A 6,603-nucleotide genomic window follows, 5' to 3' on the forward strand; every position below is an offset into this window, starting at 1 on the left:
CAAGGAATCACAAAGAAGGCTTGATTAGCTGTTTTGCATTGGCTATTCAAGGGAAAAAGCATACTAAAAGCCTCCAAGCTTGGTTAATGAAAAACAGTATGTGAAGTGGAGTTTTGCGGTCTAATCTGGGAATGGCAAGATCACATTGTATGCAGAAGCCAGGATTCACCCCCCGCCTCCCCACGCCCTGTTAAGGCAGATTTAACAGGCTTAGTAATGCAAATACATGTTGCATTAAAAGTGAACTAAATAAGGAGAAGGCGGTAGAAAAATTAATTTGTTGGATAGCACAGGAAGAAAAAATAAACCTGAAAGCTACTTTCAAGAAATACTAGGCAATAGCTATGGTCTGCTACTCTGACTTGGAAGAGAAGAGTAGACTGATACCTGAAATGCACTTTGGTAGGCTCTATAAGGGTAGACCCAAGCAGATTTTTAATAAACTTTCCTAATAGACTGCTATTTCTATCAAGCAAGAAACACTTGCACAATTAAAAACATGTATTGAAACAATGATCCTACAGAGCACCAACTGCTGCTCTGTAGTACAAATGATGAGACCAAAACCCCTTAAGAAATATTATCCTGTCATAAATTTACCCTTTATTTCCTTGAAGCAGAACTAGTTGTACATGCTGTCTTACAGAGTCAAATCTTGCAGTCAAATTCATTTTTGGGTATTTGGGTGGCAAACTGTTTTTAAATAATGAAAGACTAGAGATAAATCACCTTCATTAGTGCAGAAGGTGAGGTCCAGTGTGGGATCATGCACTTGATCTATGTACAGTACAAAGTTAATAATCTCTCTTAAAGTTTTCTATATTCGGCTTTATTAAGCTAGACAAGGTCTAGATACAGCAGTGGCAGAATGAATAATTTGAAATCAAATCCCTGAAACTGAAGGAAAAGGATCAGTGCACCAGCTGGCTCTCAATCACCCTTGCAGAAATATATTCTTTTAAAACTATACTTTGGTTTGAATTTCAATGCTTGTAAAAGGTTGAGATATACAGATTGAGACACTGACCTTTCCTTTTCCTCCTTAGGTGAAACAGAACACAAGCAATGTCCATGTAGTCATCCAGAGACACAAAAAGTAAAAGTTGAAGCATACAAGTGTTTCAGTAATATAAGGATAAAAGTCAGTCTTGCAGTCCTCTGAGAGGAGAAGAGGTCATGTTTGGGACTTCGGTCAAATCACCCTGGGAGTTTTCTAAAAGACCCTGAATTACTCTTTTTGACAAAGCAATTAAAATATGAAAAGCAGAGGAAGTCACCCAGTACATACTGAAATTTATAGAGAATGGAAGGCACTTTGACCCTGTCAATATGATTGAGAACCAAACAAAATCCTTCAAAAAGGACCTGCAGCAGAAAGGATGGCAGAGTTCTAAACAGCATTTAATGAGGTGCTTCCAATACAGAACAGCACAAGTTCCAGTGTTTGGACTTCAAGTTGTGATTGCAGTGCTGGCAGCATGAATAAAACCTCGGGTCATCCCTCCAAGCTTGCTGCTCTGCCCATGATACCAATGGCACCTTTCTCTATCCCACTTAATCTTGCACCACGGGAGCAAGGAAGGCCTCTGGCGTGTTAAGTATTTAAGTGACACGTTTGCACCTCATTAGCCCGCGGATCTGCCTTCCGTCTTCTGCCTAGTGCTTGAATGGTAAACTATTATAAAAGAGCTGAGTGGTAAGAAATCACAACCCCAGATTATCACTATCTCTGTCTTTACTGGGATTATGTTTGATTATGACAGCATGCATTAAATGTCATCTGAAAATGTTTCCTAGGCCAAGCCCCTGGGGTACTAAGCAGAAGAACAACCAGGTTCTGGATCCTGATTAAGCTTGTGAGGCATAAGCAACTGCAAGCTACGTGGAGAGAGGCTGTACACAGCCAGAAACTGAGCTCTGGCTCTGGTGAGCCTCTAGAGCAGGTCGAGATGCCTCTGCGGGGAAAGGACAGCTGAATGCCGACTGTTTAGGGATTACAGCACACATATTGGACTGCACATGTATGAGTTTTACCCAAGTCCAGTTTCAGCACAGCTGAATAGCTGGTATAGATGATCTAATATATTTTTTAATAGACCTAGGTCTGTGTGCTGAATTATGACCTTCTTGGTCATAATTGGTTATGACCAGCCAAGCACTTCCAGTGCTTATTCACATGACGCCTTTAAGACCTGAGAACATATGGGGTTACAATGACATTCACGAGAATTATGTATGCACAGTGATAGCTGATTTTATCACCAAGTGTACGTGTATAAAATGTGTTCTCACTGGCCCCATAAATAACAGCATGCAGCATTTATTAGCAGACTAATAGAGAGACGTTGTCTCACTCATTTTTGGCCAGCAGCAAAGCATTCCGCGTATTAGATACTGTTAGTTACTTTGTTTGTTTTAAATATGTTATAATACATAAAGCTCCTGCAATTTCCTTTCTCTTTTCTCCTGCACTCTTCTGCATCTCCTGTGCTGAGGGCAGCTGTGTGGGAGCAGCCTGGCAGACTGCTCTGCCAGGGGTTGGGAGTGGGGAGTCAAGCACAATCATGCAGCTGGCAGGGCAGGGGCCCAATCCTGCAGGCCTGGGGGTGGCCACCAGGCTCAGCTGAGAGCCCACATTGCAGTGACAAGGCAGGTCCGAGGCTAGGTTGGGAAGCTGGTCTGTGGGTCAAGACCTGGGTCTAGACTGCCGTGTTGCAGCCCAGCTGAGATGTTGCTGCACCATAACTCAGGCAGAGACTGAGGGTGAGAGCCTTTGCTTACAAGCGGCCCCCAGGAAAGTTGCAGGGGAGCATCCTTTGCTGGGGCTGCCTCTAGCTCTCCTCATTACAGCTTCCTTTAAGGCCTCTGGCTGCTGGCCCCAAGCCCAGGCAGCTGAAGCCCTGGGTGTGGGGGGTGACTGGTGTCCTGCTCACTTCCCCACTGCAGCAAAAGCAGATGAGAGGTTCCTGCCCACACACTCTATTTTTATTCACATGAGGGAAGACCCCTGCCCCACAGCTCTTTTTTTTTTTTGGTAAAGTGAAAAATGTGCCTCTTCTGCTGCTGTTGAGCACAATCAGTGCTTCAGGAGGAAACACAATCTTAGCAGGTCTGATTTCATATGCAGGACAGATTACATGGCTGGAGAGTTATATAGCAAATAATGGATAGTTTAGACCGGGAACAGCTGACTTCAGAGCTCTCAAAGGGCCTACCAAGTGCTGAATGGCCAGACCCACCCAGTTATGTATGAGCACTAGTTGCTATACGGACACCACAAGCTCTGCCAGTCCCCTCTGTGGTGCTCCAGGCTCGGGGCACTCAAGGCGTGTGCAAACAAGGAGGGTGGCTCCGTGGTGCAGCCCTGCAGGGCCACCTTTTGGGTCCTGTTGAGCTCTGTGCAATAAGGTATGAAGCACCCATGATTCCTGTTAAGTTGAAGCAGTTTTGCACATTATTAATCTGTTTTTTTGACTTTCCATGAGAAAGCACTGTATAAATTTAAGTAGGACCACAGTGAAATCCAATATAATTAGGTGAAGTCACTCAGTGTGTGCTGGTTTTGACTGGGACAGAGTTAATTTTCTTCATAGTAGCTAGTATAGGGCTATGTTTTAGATTTGTGCTGGAAACAGTGTTGATAATACAGGGATGTTTTCATTATTGCTGAGCAGTGCTTACAGAGAGTCAAGGCCTTTTCTGCTTCTCACACCACCCACCAGTGAATAGGCTGGGGATGCACAAGAAGTTGGGACAGCTGACCCCAACTGACCAAAGGGATATTTCATACCATATGATGTCATGCTCAGCATATAAAGCTGGGGGAAGAAGAAGGAAGCGAGGATGTTTGGAGTGATGGCATTTGTCTTCCCTAGTAACCATTACACGTGATGGAGCCCTGCTTTCCTGGTGTCCTGTCAGAACACCTGCCTGCCAATGGGAAGTAGTGAATTAATTCCTTGTTTTGCTTTGCTTGCATGGATGACTTTTGCTTTGCCTATTAAACTGTCTTTATCTCAACCCACAAGTTTTCTCACTTTTAATCTTCTGATTCTGTCCCCCATCCCACCGGAGAGGGGAGTGAGAGAGCGGCTGTGTAGTGCTTAGTTGCCCGCTGGGGTTAAACCATGACAAGGTATCTGAAATTAACATTTTTATTCAAGGATTTGGCTAGCTTGTAATGTGACAGGCATGACTGACATTGTTTTAGATACATGTGCTGAGCTGTCCCATAATTACATAGAGAAGCTTTTGGAAATGCTTTTTTTCCCCGTTTGGTTTGGTAAGTGGTATAAAACCAGAGATTAATGAGGTACTGCCATTGGTCAATGGAATTGGATCTATCTTTGTACTAACAGACTTCTTAGAGTTGTAGAGATTTGTGATCCTCTTGACAGTCAGCAAGAGAATGTGCAGGTTTAGTTTTGAGACCGTCCTGACAAGGGGTTTCCTGACAAATGACTCTCTTGTGAGACTTTTGACATGTAACTCAAACCATCCCTACAGCATGTATACTGCACCCTGATGTACTGTATCCTGGTGAGCAGGTTTGGAAAAAGAAACAGCTGCTAGAAGAAGAGCAGATGTTGTTCCCACAGCAGGGATAAAAATGAATTAAAGAGAAGAGAAATCTGTATGACTGATGAGGTATAACAGCTTACGTACTTTCGTTAAAGAGGGAGGACAGGAGAATTCTGCTTAAATCAGTCACATGGAAGCACTCCCTTCAGAAAGGGAAAAAGCTCTTTAAGCTACAGCTTAGGTTGAAAGTCTTCAGTATGTGAGCAAGAAATACTGCTTTTATGGGGTTTGAAACAAATCCTGATTACTGAACAAAGAGTGTGACAATCAGTTATGTGAGAGAGGGATACTATGAGAGTCTAAACGTGGTCCTGAGTACTGTTGCTTATCATGTCTGAGTGTTGCTATGCTGTACACTGGGGGAACTAGACCGAGCGTCTAACTCTGAGTGTTAGAGAAGTATACATTTAAGAGGCTCTGATTTGCATCACTTAGGACCAGTGTGTGCTTTATTCAGCGCTTTAAGGCAGATGAAACCCAGACACTGAAGCAGACCTCTGTCAGATACTCTGAGTGACTCTGAATAATCCAGAAGCTGGCCAAGGAGTGTATAAATGGCTCCCTTTTCTGCAAATTACTTCCTCAGTAATGCATATATCACAGTAAACCTTTCCTTGGGATTCTCCCCAAAAGAGAACAACAGCTGATCTACCCTAGGAAGTTATGGAAATAAAATAACAAGGGGAGGAGAAAGGGATTTACTTATCTTATATGTTCCAACTAGTTTCTAGTGCAGCTTAAATAAGTTTTGGATAACAGGAAGGCCTTTCACATGTTATATATGCATTAAAATCCATAGTATGACTAAAACTCATTAAGGACATACAAGTGTGTTAATCCAGGGTATGTCATAGTGCCTTGATTAAAAAAAAAAAATATTGAGTAGTGGTAAACATACATCAGGGACCAAACTAGTCACATCTCAACTACCTGCCTTTAGCATGTTTCTGAACATGCACTTGTTTGTTTGTAATCACTTGCTATGCCAAGTCCTGCCCATGGACTTTGTTCTGGGCTTCACCTATCAATTCCTGTATTTGTACACTTAGCCTACAAGCAAACAGCTTCAAGAGTTGTGTAAAAAGTCCTAGCAAGGCTGCACATCCCCAGACTATGCTCTTTGAGCATTCTTTAGCACCTCAGTAGGAGCTGCTGACCTTTGTATATTTTGGTCTAAAGTATGGTTTGTCATCTATTTACTTATTTACTGGTTAACCTGGGAAGCTAAAAATCAGGCACCTTTTTGTTCATTTAAAAAAAAAAAAAAATAGAAGCTTGGCCCAAGATATAACAGACCTGATCCTATAGATGTTCCCTTAATGTTTTGTTGCTTTTACATTTTCTGCTGTTTCATAAGGAGAAATTAAGCATAGAAATATTAAAAATAATACTCCGTGGTGTTTTTTTAATTGCATAATACTAGATGTTGTGAAGTTAACCTTTTTTTTTTTTTTGAGTCATTTGGTATGTTTTTTTTTCTATTAGAACAATTGTAGAAAAGATGGGGAGCTGCAAAGTGAGCACAGACTGGAACCAGAAACAGAGAACTGAGCACAGGGACTTGCCAAGTTTCCTGCTTCCCCACTGGGAAGAACTGCACTTCCCAAGTCTCAGGCATCCAGAGGGGAATTTTATGGCTCTTTAGAGCAAGTATAATGATGAATGATACAGTGTCTTTTTTCCCCATTTCTCCTCCATCTAAATTGCAAATGAAATCAGACTGTGCCTTTCTCTGAAACTGTAAGATTGTATTAAAAAGGCAGACAAGAAGCTCATAGAATTGAGAGAAAACCTATGCAAAAGAAGCATCAGCGATTGCAAAGCAGCAACCGAAACAACAAAAGAAAACTGCTTCTCCAACTGCATCTTACAGCTCTGAACATATTTTACAGGAAAAGAAAGGCTTAAGAACCCTAAAACTGTATGATATTGTGCCATACATTGCCTAGTTTACTTCTATCTACAGATATGCACCCAAGTCACTGTAAAATTAATTCTTTTCCAAAAATTCCTTTTTTTTTT

Source organism: Nipponia nippon, unplaced genomic scaffold (assembly GCF_047370975.1).
Source record: "Nipponia nippon isolate SJK-2023a ecotype South Korea unplaced genomic scaffold, ASM4737097v1 scaffold_1, whole genome shotgun sequence".
In the NCBI taxonomy this organism is placed as follows: Eukaryota; Metazoa; Chordata; class Aves; order Pelecaniformes; family Threskiornithidae; genus Nipponia; species Nipponia nippon.